Below are 20,979 nucleotides of genomic sequence, written 5' to 3' on the forward strand. Positions count from 1 at the left end.
GGGGAAGATGAAACAGGGAAACCTTATGAATATGATTGTTCAGCAAAAGATTCTGAAAATATGAAACCTAGAATCAAAATAGAAATGAAAGCTAGCTTTGAGCTATAAGACATTGTTAGTTTCAATATAACCAATGAACAATAGCCTAGCCAGCTGGAGGAGAATCACTGTTGATTAAACAATACCCTTCTGCTGATGATGAATCCAAAGGTCGAAGCAGCAAGAGAAGAATTTGAAAAGTAGCTTTTACAGTTTAAAATATAACACTGTATGGTAATGTAGTTGTTGTTGTAGGCTATATGTAAATTCTATAGAATGTGTATCATATACTGGTTGGTCACTGGGAATTAGAATATTCACTACAGAAAAAGTTATAATGTATTGTAACAAGAACTTAGCTCTCTTAAACTCTCTCTTCTCTTACTTAGTTGCTCTCTTCTCCTAACTTACTCTCTTACCCTCCTACTTAGCCTCTCTTACTCCCCACTCTTACTCTCTTACCCCCTCTTGCCCCTCTCTCTCTCTACCCCCTTAGTTACCTTTCACCCTCATGCTCTCCTACCCATCTCTCCACTCTCTCTCCCTCTCTGAGCACATTTATGCCATGGCTGGCAGTGTAAATGGATCTCTTCCAGCCTCTACCTAAATAATAAACTGCTTATACCAAGAACAGCCTGACCCTGGAGAAGTCTCTCACTGCAAGCCTGTTATTGGACCTGTACCACCTGGACTCCCCAAGCAGATAAAATATCCCTCCCCCACAGACTGAGTGGTGCTGCAATGATGTAAGGCCAGATGGTAGCTGTTTGACCCTCAGGATATTTTACCAAAACAGGTTTGCTGCTGCTCGAACAGCTCTGTGTGGTCCCTCCGAGACCAGCAACAACGGATCCCACAGGCTCGGTGGGCCACGATGGAGGCCAAGTGAGGGCAGAGATGATGGTGACATTGGCCCCTGTGTCAATCATGCCACTGACCTTTATTTGGGAGGGCCTTACCCAAGGCATCATGGTAGTACACACCATGTTGGGCCTCTGATCACCAACAACCTGGGTCCAAAATACCTGGGGTTCTCCAGTCGACCCAAAGCCTTGGTCTCCTTGTACCCTGGTGTCTGTTTTAGGGACAGAGGACTTAAAATGGGTAAGCTGGGAAATTCTGTTTTTTTCAGGTATAGTCACACTATGGTGGAAACCATAGCATGTAACTGTACAGTAAAGTCTGAGTCAATATTACCAGGGCGCACACAGATACCTTCCTGACACTAGATCTTCCAATTAACAGTGCACTCAATCCTCTTCCAGTAGGTCCCTGGGCCTCGAGGGAATTTATGCACCTTTGAGTTGCTTATGGCTACTGCAATGGAGGTGGACACATCCATTCCAGCTGTTCCTCAAGTCCTTCCCATGAGCTGGTCACGTAAACTTGCACAGGAAGGTGAGGAGATGCTTCTGTCTTCATGTGTTTCCTCCTTGCACTGGGTTGTCCATTTCCCTGGTTCTTAAAAGATTCTTTTAAAATATTGTTTATTATTATAGAGTTTATATTTGCACTGTTTGGCCATATGACCAGGTTTCCCACATCGATTGCAATTATGACTATATTCCTTTGTCCTTGATATGTCCCTATGGGAGTGTACTTGGGACAGTTTGCTCTCAGATAGCCTTGCTGTCCACACCTGTAGCATTGAGGTGTTACCTTTACAGAAGCTGCTATGGAATTTGCTAGCATGGTCATGTTAGAAGAACTACAACCAACCTTAGCACAGGCAATTATTAACTCATTTAGAGATGGGTTTTCATTTAGTAGCAGTTCTATGACCTTTCAGCAGTCATCACGGACATTGTCCCTTGCCAATTGTAAACTTAGTTGATTTCTGACCTCAACATTAACAATTTGTTTTTCCATAGTGTATTGTAATCTTTCTATAAATTGTAAATATGGTTCATTGACTCCTTGTCAGATTTTGGAATATGTTTGGGTAGGATGTGCCATATTTGCTATCTTCAATAAAGCCTGCATTCCCAATTCCTTTACCTGTGTCAATATTAATGGATGCAGCCTGGCTTGGAGTTGTGGATCCCCCACTGGTGGGAGTCCTAAGAGCACAGAGACCCCTTCCTCATAACATGGGTCTGCTCTTGGAACTTCTAGATTGTTATAATTTCTGTTCTTCAGTGCTGCTTCTCCATGTCAGTTTGAACACCATATATTGGACTGCTTTATATCAAAAGGAATTAAGTCCTCTGTTGTTAAGAAACTCAGCATATTAGTAATGAATATTTAGAACCTAAACCACATTTGACAATTAGCTGACGCAGTTCGGAAAGAACTGGCCACTGGAATGGGGTGTATTTGTCTGGAGTAGTTCCATTGCCTCTTACTATGGGATAAACTGCCAGTGAACTGTCTTCTGGCTCCCAGCCCCGAAACATGGGTACGTCAATGAGTTCTGCCCCTTCATAATCACTATCCGCGATAGTGGCTTACTTGTTTTACCTTTTGCCATATGGTCACAGGATCAGGCAGGGCAGTTAGCAACATAGCAATGGTGACACTATCTCAGGGCTCCATGGAGGGATGGTGGCCCTGGTTCTCTCTCATGTCCCTTGCCAGTACACAATCCAGGGAAAATTCCAATTCTGACAGTGGAGGAGTGCTCGGGACTGCGGCACCTCTTCCGACTACAATACTCACTTGGGTCTCCAAAACTTTTGATGATGCAGTTCTTCTGCCTCCCCATGAGTTACCCTGACAGCTGGACACTCCCCACAGAGGCTGGGCAGAGGGTGCAGTCTTGGGGATGGCACAGGCAGCTCTAGGAGGTTGTCCTGGCATGCTCATGGTCTGGGCAGGCACAGTTGGAACTGTAGGGAGCTCTGCTCCTGCAAAAGCCAAGCACCTCTGCGGTGCAGTGACAAAACTACAGTCAGAAGAGGTCACAGAGCACTGCTCAGTGGCAGATGCTGCTTGGCAACAGCAGCGATCAGTGACAGGCGCTTCTTCACAGTGGCAGCCAGGCATTCCACAGCAGCTAGCTATCTCATGATGGCCAGGCATCTCACAGCAGCTGGGTGCCGCTTGGCAACAGCCAGAGGCAATTCCATATTGGCCAAGTGTAGCTCTGCAGAAGCTAGCCATCTTGCAGACAGCCAGTCATGCTTTCGGTGGTCTCAACTGAAGCGGCAGGACATGGAATGGCAAAGCACCCAGTTGCAGTCTCCAGGGTCTTGGCAGGCAGGACAGAATAGAGAAGGGGTAGAGCGCTCATTTAAAATAGTGTAGCTGCTGCTGGCATCCCCACTGCCCAGCTCAATGGCAGTGTGCCCTTGTCAGCAGAGTGTCCCCACCCAGGTTGGTGGCAGGGTCCTGGGTGACTGGGGAATGTTCCACTGGGGAGATGTCCCCACAGGGAGCGGTGGTACAGTCTCCAGAGGTCATAGGATGCTCCACTGACAGGTTGTCCCCGCCCAGGGAGACTTCATGATTTTGTGCAGTGGTTTCACAACTCGCCACAGCGGCTCTGCCGGGCTTGGTGTCTATGCTTCCTGCTATCTCTACCGTAGCCCTGCTTTTGCACTCACCTCAAGGGGTGGTGCCTGCTGCATCCCCTCTGCTGTTCTCACGCCCTGTTCATCTGTTAACTGTTGTAGTAAGTCCAGCACAAGCTTCCATGCCTTTATAACACTGATGGCTGTGTCATCACCAATGGAGGCTACAGCAAGTATATGTTGCCCAGCCCACTTACAAGTTTTTAAGTCTAGGGAAGCCCCTTCAGAAACATCCAGTTCATGGCTCTCACACCATGCAAGCAGGGCTAGCAAAGCCTACCTGTTGAATTTTATCCCTCTCTCTTTAAATTGTAAGTCCATACCTGGAGTATAGAGTCTTCTGGCACAGAAGCCTATGCTCCCATGTTCCTGGCAGCGTCTCCAGTCTACAAAAGGAGGGTCCATACCCACAAAGCACACTCTGCCACCTACTGCAGCACTTTCCACTGCCCACAGCAATATTGCGCTGCTCCACCAGGACTCAGCAGCAATTCTGCTACCCATTGCAATATTCTGCCACCTTATGCAGCCTTACCGGCCACCCACAGCAAATCCCACTGCCTGCAGCAATATTCCACTGCTCCCTGTCTCCTTGCAGTACTGCAGCAGCTTGTTCTATCACATCGGGGTCACCAATTGTCACTGATGATGGAGACAGGAATGTGACATAAAGATGCCAAGATAATGCAGCAACAGCCAGATTTTATTCTCAGGCACCCCCTTTTATTAGGGCTTTCAAATTTCCCACTCTTACACTCATGATTGGTTAAAGATCTAAACTCCACCTACCTCAATGGCCAATGATATGGGTGCACCAAAGCTTCAAAGGGATTGGCTGGGATCTCCTGTTTGAACTTGAAATCAGCCTATCAATAACATGCTTGGGGACTTGTTTACTTCTAAGGAGCCAGCTGGTTGAGTAAGTGTCTGTCAAAGCCAAATTATCTGTGCAGCCATAGACCAGCTATGGCTGTAAAACAAAGAAACATCTACTCTGCTGCCAAAGCTGTGCTTGCAGTTCTGAAAGGTGCTTCCAAGTTTGCTTTTCCAGCCAGCACATCAGCACAGGACACAGGTACCTCCAGCAACAAGTGCCCTGTTGAGCAGCTGGCCCACACTGACTTCCATGGAGAAGCTGGAAGAAAGATGCACTCCTGTCTAACTGCAGCATCACCATTTGCCCCAGCAGAGAACACCGCAGCTGTTCTGGTACCTCAAGAATTACACACCTCTACTCTACCTGCCAATCCTCAGAAAAAAATTTGCTTTGATGGCTTGCTGGCAACAGCTGTCAAAAATTCAATTTATGTGTATGTATGTGCACACATCAAAAATTGGTATTTATCATTCAGCTTTCTCACTAATCTTTTTACCAACTCTGTGGATGTAGGGTAATGTGACATTAAAAGGACTCAGCAAGATGATCAGTACAGGCAGTATGCAAAGCCTTTACTTCTAGATGTGCAGTTGCCTACAATTTCTGGTAATTCACCTTCCCAAAGGCTTTGGCAAATTATGTATTTGCATTGCAGAACATCAATAGACAGTGAGGCAATAAATTCTCCTCTCCGTCCTGCATTCCAAGACATAATCAACTTGACAAATTGAGTGATAAAGAACCAATACAATTATGTATCATTAAGCTGCAGCTAATAGTGGTAGAGAATGGACAAGTGCCTGCTGATTATAAATGCTATCAAGGAAACTAAGATCTGGCATCAAGGCATGCATTGAAAATAGAACACATTTCATGCTTCTCCTAGAAAACTTTAATTCCATTTCAAGCCACCACCTCTTGTTGTTTTACTTGGCATGAGCACTTTCCACCATAAAAAGTTCTTTCTTTCATCAAGGATTTTATGAAGGAGTCAATAGCATCTACCAACAAAACAGAGCCTCCATGTCCTCTTTGCCAAAACAAAGCTCTTCTCATTCTTCCTTCAGAAAAACATACCATCCTGATCAGAAAACACTTCCAGACCTCACTGCACAGCTCATTGGCTCCTCTTTCAAGGCCTCCACCTAAATTCATACCTCAACCTCCCTGGGACAAAATTCCTGTGCTAAACTTCTTATCCATAAATTTCTAAGGAATATGATGGGATTCACAGTAATGCAGCAGAGAAATTACTGGCCATTTCAGGTGCACATGGAAGGAGTGATCAGCTCCTATGTAAATCCACCTCCAGTTGCATGTACCTTATCATCCATATGGGAAGCAAATACTTCTACTCATCTTCCAAGGAGAAGTTACTTCGACTTACTGAGGACATATACCTGCCACATTACCTTCAGGGCCTGGCCAAGATTAACATCTTTACTACCAAGAACCCACCTAAATTCATGAAGCATTCAATTATTTTTAACAGGCTGCCCAGGAAAGTGGAAATCCTGGAAAGTGTTCAAGGCCGAGCTAGTTTGGACTCTCAGCAAGCTGCTCTCCTGAAAGGCGTCCTTGCCCATAGCAAGGGGTTGGAACCAGATGATCTTTAAGGTCCATTCCAACCCAAACCAAACCATTCTGATTTTTTGACCCTACATGACTGAGACAGCTCTTGGTGCTTCCACAGACCATTCAGGTCCTGGCCTCCAAGATCACCACAGCAGTGGTTAAACAGTGGTTCTGGTATCTGCAATGAAAAAACTGGGAACCGCTGAAGGATTTGGGGCTGTATTCCTTTAAGTCAGAAAAAGGATTCACATCAGATAATACAAATCTCTGATGCCTTCTGAGCTGAAGAGGAAAGCTGTTCTGCCCCTTTGGCTCTGACTAGTTCCATTGACTTCTATGGCATAAAAGTCTGAGAGGAAAAAACACATAAATCCTGTTCTAATCTTTCTCATCCCACAAAACATTTCCATGTGGCCAGTATCTGACAAGCCACCAAGATAGAATCTGTGCCAGTTTTCTGGGCTTTCACCATTACCAGCTCAGCAAAGTCTCACAGCAGTTGAAAGCTGGGCCCATTATCAGAAGTTGAGTGCTCAGATGGAAGTCAGTATTTCTGTTGGAACTCAGCCATGATTATCTCAGTAATCATTTTACTCTTTCAGCCATTATCATCAGCACTAATATAACTTTGGCTGCTGCAAACTCTAAGACTGCCTTGATCTAATTTACATTCAGGGGCATTATACCATAAAGTACAACATACAATCCCAATCTGACAAGCTGATACTGAAGACAGTGTAAATGGAGATGAATCACTTCCCAAGACTTTGCAGAAGGTTCATTTGCCCTCAAAAATAACTAAGTTTTCTTTCTTCCAAAGGCTGCATAGAGAACAGAACCATGGTATTTATTCTTTCCTCGCCTATATGGAAGCACCTCCAGGTTTGAAGCCTTTTTCAGAGTAACTGGCCTGTGCCTGTGGTGATCTGAAAAATGCCTGTCCCAAGAACTCTTGAAAAAGGAAATCTTGCGAGAGGGAAAGGAGTTTGAAGGTAGCTACAGAAAGAAAGAATGTGTGCTGGAAATCAGCAGAAATCCCGAGACCACGGTCTGACTGCAAATGTCATCTAGGATGTCACATCAAGATAAGAATTGATGCATTAGTAAACACAGCTATTTTATAAACCTCAATTCTGTAAATTAAATGAAAAGTTGAGGACAGAACACATAATTGCAGACAGAATTTGGCCAATGATTGTTATTTTTCATAATGACGGTCCTCTAAGCTAGGTGCATCATGATGCCCCAAAGTAGTTAATTCAGACTAAGAAAATGGTACTGACAGACTATGCTTTTGCTAACAGTAATCTCTGTCAGGTCCTCTCTGAGAGCTCTGACACAGGCTGGGAAATCCATTCAGATCCCAGAAGTTTAACTGGAAAACAATTCAACATAGGGAAAGACACACATCCTCTGTATCTAAGACTTAGATGGGATGCTGCTTAGAGTTTATTTTCCCCTGCTCTCTCAATTCTAATCTGCTTATATGCCTAGAAATTAAAAGCTTAAGGGCAGAGAGACAATGTGCTCCCCAACATGACAGAAAAAAAACACAGAAAAACTGGCTCTCTCTAAAGTATCAGGTCAGAGTTACAACTACATAAAACATCACTTGTGCTGAATGGGGGCAGGGGGAGACATCTCAAGTACTGCTCAAATTGAACAAGAGCATGGGTGAGCCTTTGAGTTGAGGGGTACCAGCCTTTTGGAATGCCACCAGCACAAGCATAGTGCGGCAGTAATTTGGGCCCTACCTTCTCTCTTCAGAGTGTGAGGCTCACACATTAACACAGAAATACAGCTCCACAGGCTGTAGGATTCTGAGTACCAGAAATTCTGCTCAGGCAAAGCACAGGGGAGGAAGAGCCCAGAGGAAGAGTCTCTAAGATGTGGTTCCAGCTTTCACTGCTAGCCTAAATTTTACTCTATACCAGGAAGCAGCTCCTTTCTCATAGACAGCTGCTGTTACAGAGCACTGACACCCACCATGGAGTAACTGGGCATACAATATTAATAGCATCAATGAGAAAATTAGGAACCCATATCAAAGCACTGACAGTTTTTTTCATAATATTTGGCTTTAAAACTAAGTGCAAAAGGAAAGGTATTACATTCAGCTAAGCATGTTTAGAGGACTTTTAAGATGTGATTCTGCAGCTTTTAAACACACACTTATAGGCAGAATGACCCCTTAAGGACAGGTGAAAGCTGCTGTCACCTGTAACTCAGCAAATCACAAGTTATACGAAGAAACAAAAATCAATGCTGCTCTGAAATTCATCCTGGCAGGGGAAAAAAGTCAAAACTACCATAACAAATGGCTGCTGAAAAACAAAGAAATGGGAAGTATTGCTTTGGCCATGGTTTTTGTCAAACATGGGTCATTCCCCTGGAATTTGAGTCAAAACATTCTCATCTGCACTACACTGAGACCCTGCACTGAATACAATAGACACAAACCAATACAATGCAAATTAATTATACACACTCATTTGCTAGAATTTTTCTAGTAACAGAAAATTATAGAAGAGCATAATCAATTAATCTAATTTAGAAATCTCCCCTTCTCCATTAAAACACTGACATTGGACCAAGCTACACAGAGCCTACCTGCATCAACAGCCAGTACAGATGAAACATGGATGAAAATACTGTTGGCCATGTAATCTCCATAAGAAGACTCTTGGATTTGGGGATTTAATAAATTAAGGACAGGTACAAAGCATAGAAATATCGTCTTAAGGATATTGCGGTTATTACTGGTGTTCCTTTTGACTGGAGCAGGGACTGCTCAGCCATAGCTAAGTCTCTACAGATGGGCCCAACCTGATCTGAGCTCTCTGCCTGCACTCCAAGCAAGTTGATGCACATGTCTGCTCTGAGAGCTGAAAAGTATGTGAGTGCAGCACTGTACCCACCCCAGCATTGTGGCGACCTGCCTCGGGGGAGACAAAGAGTTACACTGTCCCACCCTAAACCCCTTGTGATGGGCGGCCCAGGAGTTCTGGTTGGGTTTGAGTCCCTGGGCGGGTTTGTCCCTTGCTGTGTTTCTAGTGGTCCCTGACCCAGAACTCCACCCTCAAGGGTGGAGACCCTCGGGAGTTCTGTCCCTCAAAAACCCCGGCTCTGACTTTGTTCGGGGCTCTCTGTTCTGGATCTGAGTTTGTTCCCATGCTGAATAAATGGTTTCATGAACCGGGAGCCCATCTCGTTGGTGTTCCATGCTGGTCCCCATAACCCTGCAGTTTCCCTGGACAAGATCCTGAGGTTGCAGACTGGAACACAGCATGACCTGCAAGGGGTCCATCATAGCCCTGTCTTGCTGACAGCTATGGTGTCTATCACTTCCAGCCTGGAAGACTCTATCACTGCCATAAGCCTGGTATGATGCTAACAGAGAAGTCTTCATGTGATTTTAGGTATGTTTCTCTGATAGTTCTACCACTTTAGCACCCACACACAAAGAGGACCTGACATCTTTTTAAGTAGTTTGTTGAAACACTACAACATGGTGACTCAACTTAGTTGTCTTAACCTGCAACAGACTCAGAGCTGTTCAGGAAAATAAGTATGGGCTATTTCCCCTCAGAGCAAGTGAAAGACGGAGTCAACAACTAATATTCCTGCTCTGATTTGCTCAGTTACCTGGTTTCATTTTGAATCAAACATTCTCCATCTTCTGCTTCAGCCTGTCTTATACATGCACAGCCTCCCTGCCTTCACTGGTGCTCAGGCCAGACAGTCTGAAATTACATCACCGGCATCTTCCTGCAGCTTAGATGGCATCACTTCAGGTTACACAGGACTGAGACAGACCCACTGAGTCATCAAGTACAGCCCCTGTTGTCCAGGCAACCATGTCACCTAATCCCTTTGTAAGTGAATCAAAAATAGTTATGAACCATACCTCACTGGGCGCATCCCAGGCTAGCCATGGCTTATTGTAGTATAAACTGACTTGAGAGAAATTACACAGACAAATTAGAAACTGCAACAAGCAGGGAGGCAGCTTAGTCTAATGGCCAGGGAATGAGACAGGCAGCAAGATGCCTGGGTCCTGCTGTTGGCTCCTGTTCTTTACTGTTCCTGTTTCATAGTGCCACTCCTCCATCCCTCTGGTTCCTCTGGGCTGAGACCAAGATAACAATGATGTCCCTCCTTCCTTCACAGATTGCTCTACTATGACAAAAAGAGGGACACAAGAACTAAATATTTTTATCCAGTTAATCTCGCCAGCAGGTTTTTAAAGCCCATTTTAAAGCTCTCCTTTGCAATTCAGTCTGCGGATAATTTCCTACCTGCATCTCCATAAAGTTTAACCTGTCATAGCCTGGCAAAGGTGTAATTTCATCCCCAGGCTCTTCTGACTTGAGACTACGGAGCTTTTCTTTGTGGATAAAGTATCAAAGCAATAGATTTGAGACAAAAGCCCTTTGCATCTCACAACCTATGTATTATTCTCTCTAAACATAGTTTAACTGTTCAGAATCAAAACTTTTTCTCTTCACTCATGTCTCCTCCCCACCATGCATACAAACACAGATAAAAGCAACAGACAGAGACACAGAGAGAGAATGCTTTATCCCACAGACAGGATTACTGCATCATGATGTAATGACCTTGTTGAGGAAAGAAAAAGGTTAGTTATATATCAGCCTGAGTTGTAAAAATACCAGTTCCGTTTCAAAATGGGGTAAAATAATGTCCATTTAAAGTTATGCTGAAGAAAACATAAAACACTTGTCCAGTGAACTGGAGAGAGAATACACACAGCCCAGCTGGCCTTGATACAACCCATCTCCAGACAAATGAACACACTGAATCAAACAAGTAGGAGTGCTCCTCTGCTAAGTATGCATGGAAAGGAGTATGCTGCTTTCTATGTGTTTGTATCTTCAAACATTCAAGAGTCCTTTATGAAACCTACAAAGGTACATGGCAAAAGAGCCATTTCTGTGTTTTACTTCAGGTGCAAAATGCTACAGAGCCAACTGTTTCAGTTGTGAAGCTTCCCCCTTGTGAAGAGTAGATTTGTACCTGTTTTCTTCCACTTCACAATAACTGGAGGAAGGCCACATGCTGCCTGCAATGAAGCAATCCCATAAAAGAATAATTCAAGGCCAGGCTTATTCTCTGTTTTAAGACAACATTTAGTGAAGCTTGGGCCATGACTAAAACTTCAAGGCTGAGATAATCACATTTTTGACTATGGGTTCCACAAGGGTACTTATTTCTAATGAATTTTCAAATGCTATGAAAATAATAGGTACAGTATTTACCACTGAAAACAGTAAAAGAATAGTGATACTACTGCTCCAGTACAGCACATTCATTTCACTACACTGTTGATATTCTGATAAAGTGAAGTGCATGTTATTAAAGCTAATATTTACCAATTGATGACTACAGTTGTGAAAGTAATATAGTCCTTCCATGTAAAAGCAGGCTTCCAACAGGAAATATGAGACATTTGGCAAGTCTTAGACTGCCAAGGGCAACTGCTCCATGTCCTGTTTCCAGGAGAAGAAAGCCCTCCAGTTACTCCATATTCTTCCAGTGGTGAATGCTGAGCTTGTCTGGTGAGTTTTCTGAGCCCAGTGGAAATCCTAGAGCAGACACAGAAAGCTCTAAGTCTGAGTTGGCACCAGATGCTTTAGAAAACAAGTGATTTTCATTTTGTTACAGGAATATGAGATGGCCAAAATGCTTTATTTGTCAGCACAGGAACAGCCATTCATTTAAGAGCATGAAAATTCTGTTGAAGTTGTTATAAAATCAGACTGTTCCAAGGAAACCCTGTTACTCAGTCCAGTGCCATGTGCCAACTTACAGTGCTCTCTACATGTGTATGAGACAGGAAATTTATTTTCTATAGCAGATGAACAGCAATGACAGCCTTCAGACTTGAGTATGGAATATTATTTGCAGCAAATTCCAGCCTCTCAAGAAGCAGCCTACAGTATCTCCCTAGCAGCTCAAAGACTCCATACACAGGCCGAGTCAACATCATACATCTAACTGCAGTGTTTCTCAATTAACTAAGGAAAAGTGTATTGGGCATACATCAAAACTGCATTGCAGCTAGAGCTGCTAATTACTTATGGCAAAAGGGAGGCTGATTCATCCGACTGTATGTAGGCCTTGGCTGGAGTTTTCCCAAAAAGCAACAAGAAAAAACCTCAGTGAACCTCCCCCTCATTCCCACTCCTTCCTCCCCCAAAAATCACAGTTGAGGCCTGCGCTTGCAAAAGCAGCATTTCCTGGAGGATTCTTTCTTCAAATCACTCCTTTTTCTAAATTCAGACAAAACACACAACTCAAAATCTATTTGCATATGATATATACACATACAAGGACACCCTCCCAAACATTTAAAAGCAAAAAGCAATGCAAGGGGTCTAAAGCACCTTTAAACACCCAGAAGCCAAGGATCCCTACATCTTCCACTCCAAATCTCACAGCATTCCACGGCCACTTGTGTAGAGTGGTATGGCTACCTGACAACACTCAGCTTGGCACCAGCCTGCAACAGCTGAGGAGGGGCTGGGGGGCCTTGTCTTTCTGCTCACAGCAGTCACAGAACAGAACATTTCTGCTAAGCACAAGCCCATCCTGAATCCAGACCTTTTCTCAAGCTCCCTGTGTCAGATGCATTTAACACCTAACATATCACAAGTAGCAATTCTCCATCCAATATGTCCCTCCTTCACTTTGTGTGTTTCAAATGAGCCTTGTGGTCTCAGGGATGCCAAGGCTCTTCTCTCCCTGACACTGCTGGACAGAAATTTTTCTTACTATTTGCCATGGACCCATTTAGGCATCTACGAGCCTAGGTTTTCAATGTTCCCAGCCACACCAACACCACTATTCCCCACAGCGAGTTCAGGACACAAAACTTCAATCATGTTTACTTCTAACTTCTATCTTTCATTGCTCTGACAGCATCCTACTGATGACCTTGGGCATCTGACTTCATCCTTTTGTTTCCAGTGTGCTTGACATGAGTCAAGCTGGCACCCAGACCCCCCGGGACTGTCAGACCCTGCCTTAACACCTCTGGTTTTTTTTCCAGGACTGACTTTTAGGCATTTATTGTAAATCTTTAAAACAGCTTTCACAGAAAATGTGCTTTGAGATCCTCAGAGTGCAGAAAATGCTAGACGCATGCACCTACTGCTCACTGCCTTCTGACACTAACACTTAACATTCCAGTGAGCACATAAGGAAGCCTGACCTTCCCTTTCCACAGCAAGGGGAATCAGGAGTCAGACATGGCCAGCTCCATGGATCACAATGCAATGCCCCACCAGCACTGCAGGGCAGACCAGTGCAAGGTGTCTTCTGCCTAATGACCTCACCAACAAAAGCTACCAGACTGATGAGAACTTGTGCTTTTAGAGGCTGTTGGATTACACAGAAGCACAACTTTTTCCTCTCCTTGCCCAAAAGCCAGTCCTATCATTGGTTGATTTGGGGACTATATTTACCAGACTTCTTGTGGATACATACACAGATATGTATAATTCCTGTTCCAGTACACAAGTAAGAACACTCAGGATAGATGCAATTCTCAGAGAGTCACATGTGTTCAGGTATACCCGTAAGGGCAGGCTCTGTCATTCTGCTGAGATAAGCAATGCAAACAAAATGCAGCTCAAAAAGTACTCAAGAATCAGGTAACAAACCTCTTGTGTCATGTGGGCCTGGGAACTTCATCCACGTACTGCTGTTTTCACTAAGTGACAGGAAAGAGAGCTTCTCAAACCAAGGACTTAGAACTGGAAAACTACCTTGTAACCAGATTCTTATTTCTTCTCCTTACTACATGAAGAAGACTGGAATTAACCTTGAGTGTCCAGTGTGCTCCACAGAACATGGGAGAAGACAGGGCATGCCCTGAAGAGAAGGTTACTCAAAAGCTCTATTTGCATTGTAAGTTATGGCATAGAAGTGCCCCCTAATTAGAGATGCTTTGTGGACAATTTACTCCAGAAACACATAAAGGTAGCAGAAATTCCAGCATTTCCGTATCACAATAGATTTCAAGAATGGTCCAGGACACAACCTACGTGTATGAACTGTCAATATACTGCAGAAAAGAATAAGACTCCACTCTCAGCTTACTCCTTCTGAAACACTAAACATTATTCATTAGTGCCCATGAAGAGGAGGATTCTGCATTTGCCTACTGCAAGAAGTGGAGAGAGAATAACAGCATGGAGAGAAGGTGTGGTACAAGATGTGGGGCAGAAATGAAAGGAGAAGACTGTCCCTGCAGACTGCCACTCTAGATACTTCCAAATATTACCCCACCTCTTTCTGGTGCATGCATCCTACAAAGTGCAAGGTACCTTCCTCAAAAATAAAGAAATAAGGGAACAAATTCTGTCTAGTTTAGTCCTTTTTTTTGCTAGAAATCTCACTTCTTCCCAGCCTGAATTCTCAGGAATGAAGAGAGAAGAGTCATAGCACAGCATAGCTGACACAGACTACATCTGTAGGAAATGCCAACCTGAGCTGGCTAGGCTTGCTAAACAGATCAAACATGGATGTAAGCAGCTCTTTTCCGGAGCAGGCATCATTTCGGTTGTTGAAATATTCATGCACCAATAGGAGCTATGGTATCAATGTTTCTCCCCGATACAAACAAACCTGAGCTCAAAGCATGACAATCTCTGTTGTGCAGAGTGGAATCACAATTAAAAGCATTTCCCAAGCCTCCATTTCTGCAAGCACACATATGACAGCTTTTCTGGTGACACATCAAGAGCACCTCAAATCCAAGTCCACAATCTTCTGCCTATGAGGGCAGGAGACATTAAAAACAGCTTTAACAACTGCCTAGGATTTTAATTGTGTGCCTTCAGTTTTTCCCTCTCAGGTTTACCATGCACCAGGTAGCTCTATGGTTCATGGGAGTGGCTGGATGCACCTGATAAATATGAGCTGGCATCTGGGCACTGCAGGTTGAATCAAGATTCTCTGCAGGGAAGCGCCTAGAAGATTTCTGATCTGGAGGATTTTCTCCTTCACAATAGGGAATAAAGAAGTAGCGGACAGAAAATGGAAAACATTAGGCCTTTCACTCCCCTCAAGAGACACAGAGAAGTGCTTTCCTTTCTAAATAAAGGAAACTGATTTTTTTATGCCATCGAATGGACAGAGATGGGGATGGGGGGGAAGATGGGCACACAGCTGCTGCCCCTTCAACAGCATTGTCTAGTGAAATGAGTCCACTCAGGTGACATGACAAGAAAATATTTTAGTACTGCCCTCATCACATACATCCAACTGTGCATACAGCCTGAAGAGCAACATTGAGTCTGCTAAGGTGCCAGAGCATTTTCAACACCTGAGGATTAGAAAGGAAATGAGAATGATTTGGCTCTGCAGTGTCGAAATAGCAGTTTGTTTCAGGCTTATGGAGATCTACGGCTAGAAAAAAATGACATTGCAGTACCTTGAGTTGTGGCAAAGTGAAGTACGTGCATGAGCAGCAAGCTGGACCACAGCACAGAGCCCATTGGTCCACATGCCAGGTATCACTGTCAGAAGCCAAAGGATCACATCCAAATCTTTGTTTCCATTCCCTGAGAAAGCACAGTTTTGCCACCAGGACAATAAAGAAACATAAAATTACCCAAAGATTCCTTGAGCATGTTTTGGATCCGAATTGCCTTAATTTGCTTCTGATGGCAATAAGACAGTATACATGACCAGAGCAGAGCAAAGGATGTATATCCAACCTGAACTTTGCCATTCCCCTACTTTGTAAGCCTTACAGTGCTCTATCAGAGCACCACACTGAGCCCCAAATCCAGTACGTGGAGGCACTGAATACTATTCCAACTGTGGAACTGGCAGCAAAAACTCCAGGGCAGAGACATGCTTTGTTCAGCATCATTCAAGACTCAGTCACATCTGTCAGTACACTACTAGATAAGAAACTGAAAATTAAACTAATGTTGGGAAATGAGCACACTGAATATATAACAACATAATTTTACCCTTGAATACTTAATGCACACAGCCATAACGATAAGTCTTTAGAGCAAAACGAAGCAACATTCCTAGCAGAGGTTTCCTAACTGAATGGGACATGCCCCTGTTTAAGAGGGACATGATTTCCAAGTCTGCCTCTGGAAGGAACAATACAAGACAGGACATCAGAGTACCTAGAAGTGCACCTAGCCCAGTGCTCCAAGAGCTAGACTTGCAGGTAGGGCTGGTGCCATATGCTGACACAAAGATCCTCCCAACCCAGAAGCCAATGACTAGAGCACTTGTAGGCCTATCTGTTCCCCGCCCAGGGCTTGCTGGGATCAAAAGCTCCAGAAAAAGGTAACAAGAGCTGCATCAACATCACAGGCTTCCTGTATGACTATCAGCAGGATGCCATGGTGCTTGCCCAGAGCAAGGTGCACCCAACCTGCCACATCCCGCACCACCTGAGGCAGTGAGTGCCACCTTGCAGCCCAATTCCCTGTTTCAGAAAACCTAGGAAGCCAACTCAAGCAGGATGCCATGGTGCTTGCCCAGAGCAAGGTGCACCCAACCTGCCACATCCTGCACCACCTGAGGCAGTGAGTGCCACCTTGCAGCCCAATTCCCTGTTTCAGAAAACCTAGGAAGCCAACTCATAAACACTGCACTGTCAGAGCTAAACTAGAACAGTGCAACTGAACATGCAAAATGAAGTCCTTTGGCTACCTCAAACAAAGCACAGTGACACACTTGCTGTTCACTGCATACAAGCTACAGCTGCTGATGTTTACCTGAGAACAATATCCAGAACTCCAAGCACTGAGACTTTCCACTAGTAAACCACAGACACTTTTGTCATATTTTTCCATTATAAAATTACTGCCAGGAGCAAAAGACAACTAGTGGCACCAGGTCTGAGATAAGACATTTACATCAGTGTCTCCACCTGTGCTGACCCCAGCCCAATGAAACCTACTAACTACCCCTCAGCCTAATGCCATTCTTCACGTAACAGGAAAATCAAAGCAAACATAAAGGCAGATACACAAGCTCAACTATTTGTGTCTGAAAGGTAAAAGGCAAAATAGAGCTACAGGGAGAAAATCCTAGCCAAGCACAAAATAGCACTGGTGAATGAAAAAGTTCATTTCTGCAGGTGAAAGTTAATTCATGCTCTTCTCTCCCCTTTCTACCACTGGCCTCCCCATTAAGTTCCCGAAAAAAGGCTTCAAGCACCTTTGGCATGAGGTAGAGATGGTATTGAAAGAGAAGATCACAGTGGACTCCTGCCTGCCCAACTGTGTAGCACAGCAAAACCAGAAATCAGTACTCAGACCAGAGAGGCACAAAGTGACAGCACTGTTAATGTCCCAAAATCACAGGGAGTCCAACCAGAGCAGCAGTGGAAGCCAAATCTGGCAACATCCCCGCTGCGACCAGTTCCGTGCAGACATGACTAAAATGAGAGAGTTGTAGGCAGATCTAAAAGACCTTCAGATTCCCAGTTGGTTTTGATCCCAGAACACTGTCAGCTCCAGGGATGTTTGGATCCACAGTCACAATTAAAGTATTAAAAGAAAAAGAGAAGAACGCTACAAGCAAAGGGAACAGGAACTGAAAATGGGACTATCGCCATAAACCAGTTCTCCTCTAGGAGCTGCCAGGCCAGGAGATGGCTAACACAAGAGCCGGGTTGTTATGGCCAAAAATATGTTGCAGAACTGCATGTGTCCCACCTATCCCTGTAACTACACATAGAAAACCTGCAAAGAAATGCAGGGGGTTGGAGGAAAACAACCTCTTGTGTCCAGCTTTATTTTTCCAGACTTTGTGAGTTAGCTCAACACGCACAGGACAATCTGGATTCCAACTTCCACACATTTTCTGAGTGCTGGTCAGATGCTTACTGTCAACAGTCTACCTGGAAAGGTAAAGTTTTCTTCCCTGCAGTCAGCAGTAAAATGCTCACCAGCTTCTGGGAAACCCTCCTTGCTGGGCCTGTTAGTTTAGAGGGCACAAAGCCCCCATCAGTCCCTACAAAAAGCCAGCACGCTTGTGTCAGAGCCCTGAAGTGAATGAGGCCCAAGCCCAGGGCCTGTGACAACCAAAGCAGCTTACCCTGGGTATTGCCTCCTGCAGCACTACTGCCACAGCTGCCTCCCAAACTGTTGCTGCTGCAAGTGGTGGCCCATGAGGCCTGAAACTTAATGCTGTAACAGGAGCTCAGGGCCCACAGAAGCTACTTACTTTTAGTTATCCAGAGTCACTCAGTGAAGAAATGCCATCCATGTACATCTTGGTTCAGAGTACAACCTCCTCTGCAGCCCCCTGCCTATGAAACCAGCCAGCCCGCAGCCCCAGCCTCCTGTACAGTGCCACCAGCTCCTAAACCCAGTTCCACACTCAAGGAATGCAGCTCCAACCCATGCACCACCATACAGCCATCATACAAGCATCACCCTCCCTCACCAGCCTATGCTCACTGCAGAAAACCCTGCTCACGGCAATCCTTCTCCTCCGTGCACATAATCTGCCACGGCAACCTTCACTCCCTGGCCTCGAACAACCCACCAGTCCATGTCCCTACAGACCTACAACCCATTACCTCGACCCCTAATTTACTCCACATTCTGCCCACATCGTTGGGTAACCTGTGACTGGAAGCCCAAAGCTCCTCGGTGCCCCACTTCCTCCGGCACAGTGTCCTCCTCCCGGGTGGCTCCGGAGCTGTGCCCGGGCCCCCTCTGCCCTGCCTGACAGCCACAGACAAGGTGGATTCACACGAGAGGAGCCAGGAGAGCCAGTCTCATCACCCATCCAGCCGCAGCGTCCTCTTCCCTCCACCTCGGGCAGCCAGGCAGCGGCCTGTCTCCGGCGCTCCGGAGGGCCCGTTCTCCTTCCCCTCCTCCTCCCTCTGAGGCGGTCCATATCAGCCCTAAAGTCGCTCAGCAAAGCCCATGCTGATCTCCGGCCCCCAGATCCCCTGTGCAGGCATCCCCGACGGTGCCCAGAAAACCGAGAGAAAGGCAGCTTCGGCGCCGGGTCGAAGGCATCAGGGGCACGGAGCCTTTAAAGAGGTTTGCCAAACTCTCCAGACAGATACCCAGGCTGTTCACTCCTGGCACACGCTGTGCCCACCCCGCAAACAGAAGGGCGCGAGGAGAGGCAAAATCCAGCCCCTCAACACCCCCCAGGGCTGCAGGGCCCCAAACAACCCCCTCTTCCCAGCCCGGGCCCACCATCTGTCAGATGTTGCTCGCTTTGAAGCCATGGTTTCTCCTGCCTGAATTCTCTGAGTCTTCCACTGAGGAGTTAAATACCTCGCTGCATATAGAAAAAGGCTCGTTTTCTGGCATCGGTGAAAACTGGATCTGAAAACTGCCTCAATGACCAGCAAAAGGGGCCACTCGTGCCGAGTGCATCCCCTGCAAGGAGGAGGGAAGCCTGGAGCGGCCAGACATCACGCTGGAGCATTTCCTTAGCTGGCTGATGTACAAGTCTGGGACAAAGGGACAAACCAGCACAGAGACCAGCCCCAATGTGGCATCAGGCATCACCATGCACGCACATGGAAAGACCACCCTTCCCTGAATGGATTTCGGGAAAAAAACTTGGCAGGTGCTAAGGTCAATCGGATGCGCATAAGCGCCTTGCCAATAACGACCATAAAAAAAAAAAAAAAAAAAAAAAAAAAAAAAAAAAAAAAAAAAAAAAAAAAAAGGCGGGGTTATTTATAGCCCAGAATTTCTCACTCCTCTGCAGAAGCGCAGCCCAGAGGCGGCATTGTTGGGAGATGAGGAACACACGCACCGCGACCGCCTTCATGGCCGGTGCCGGGGCGCTGACACAACTTCAACTGCGGCTCTGCGAATCCTTCCTGCAGGACACTGGGCTCCGGTCACCGCCGACTGCCTGGCAACACAGGTGTCACTGACGGCAGCGGCACTCCGGAGACGCAGAGCCAACCCCAGCACCGGCGCACCCCGGCCCTGCCCGCGGCGTCATCTTCCCATCGTCAGGAGGAGACGGGGCGCCGCAGACGCGGCCACAGGCACCGTGCTTCGCCGGCGGCCGCAGGGCCCGGCCGGGGTTACCTGGAACTCAGGTCGGTCATTGCTGCGCGGCCAGGGTTACCTGGAGCCGCGGTCGCTCACTGCCGCCCGGCCGGGGTTACCTGGAGCCGCCGCCGCTCATCGCCGCCCCGCCCGTCCCCCGCCGCCGCCGCCGCCGCCGCCGAGCGCCCCCCGGGCGCGGCCCGTCCCCCCGCGCCACCAATCGCCGCGCGCGCGCCCGCCCGCCCCGCGCGTCCCGGGGCCGCCGCAGCGGCGCTGGCGCAGCCAATGGGCGCGGCGGGCGGCCGGTGACGACACACATGCCGGGGCTGGGGCTGGGGGCAAATCTCGTGTTTCAAGGCAGCGCGCAGGGAAAGTGCGGCGCGGGGGGGTGCTCGCCCTCCAAGCCCTTTCCGAGGTGCCCCCTCGGAGGTGTGCGGGTATCTGGGAGGCGGGACCGGCACTAGCCGGCGGTGAAAGGGGTCCTGAGAGGCATCATCACGCCTCTGGTCTTCGTCTGCTGGAAATAGGAAATGTACCGTGAAATTCGGGGCTCCCCCGGATGATACCTGCGTGTGGCAGCCTGTGGGCTTCTGTCCGCATCCAAACGTGGGAGAAGCCCAGCAGGAGTGAGGCTGGAGCAACCACCTCCGGCCACTCCTGCAACAAAGAGAGCACTTCCTTACAAACATCCCCCGACGCACCAGAAGAAGAATCACGGTCTGTGTTTTCCCTTGTCTTTCATTCTTTTAGAATTATGCTTCCCTAGGTAAAGTGTGGTTGTTCTGCTCCTTCTGAATCCATGAGTTCAGCTCCTCCATGAAAGGTATCAAAAGTAGAAACAGACCCAGCTTTGATGAGTATGATCTCACATTTACAATATTTCCAGGGAAAAAAAAAAGTGCAGATAAACATGACAAATCTTACAATCTCTGTGGCA

General features: G+C 46.4%; 1 protein-coding gene across 7 annotated transcripts in view; it reads right to left on the reverse strand.

Moving 5' to 3' along the window:
* The window catches only part of LOC107198751 (serine/threonine-protein kinase PAK 3), an 80,335-nt gene extending 60,150 nt beyond the window's left edge, over nucleotides 1-20,185 (reverse strand). For 2 of the 7 annotated variants that reach the window (XM_015615951.3, XM_015615949.3), the window contains exon 1: nucleotides 20,162-20,185. The gene's annotated coding sequence lies outside the window, so the exon portion shown is untranslated. The other 5 variants (XM_015615947.2, XM_015615950.3, XM_015615945.2 and 2 more) reach the window with 5 other exon arrangements.
* Nucleotides 20,186-20,979: the final 794 nt, after the last annotated feature.

This window comes from Parus major, unplaced genomic scaffold (genome assembly GCF_001522545.3).
Source record: "Parus major isolate Abel unplaced genomic scaffold, Parus_major1.1 Scaffold303, whole genome shotgun sequence".
Lineage (NCBI taxonomy): Eukaryota > Metazoa > Chordata > Aves > Passeriformes > Paridae > Parus > Parus major.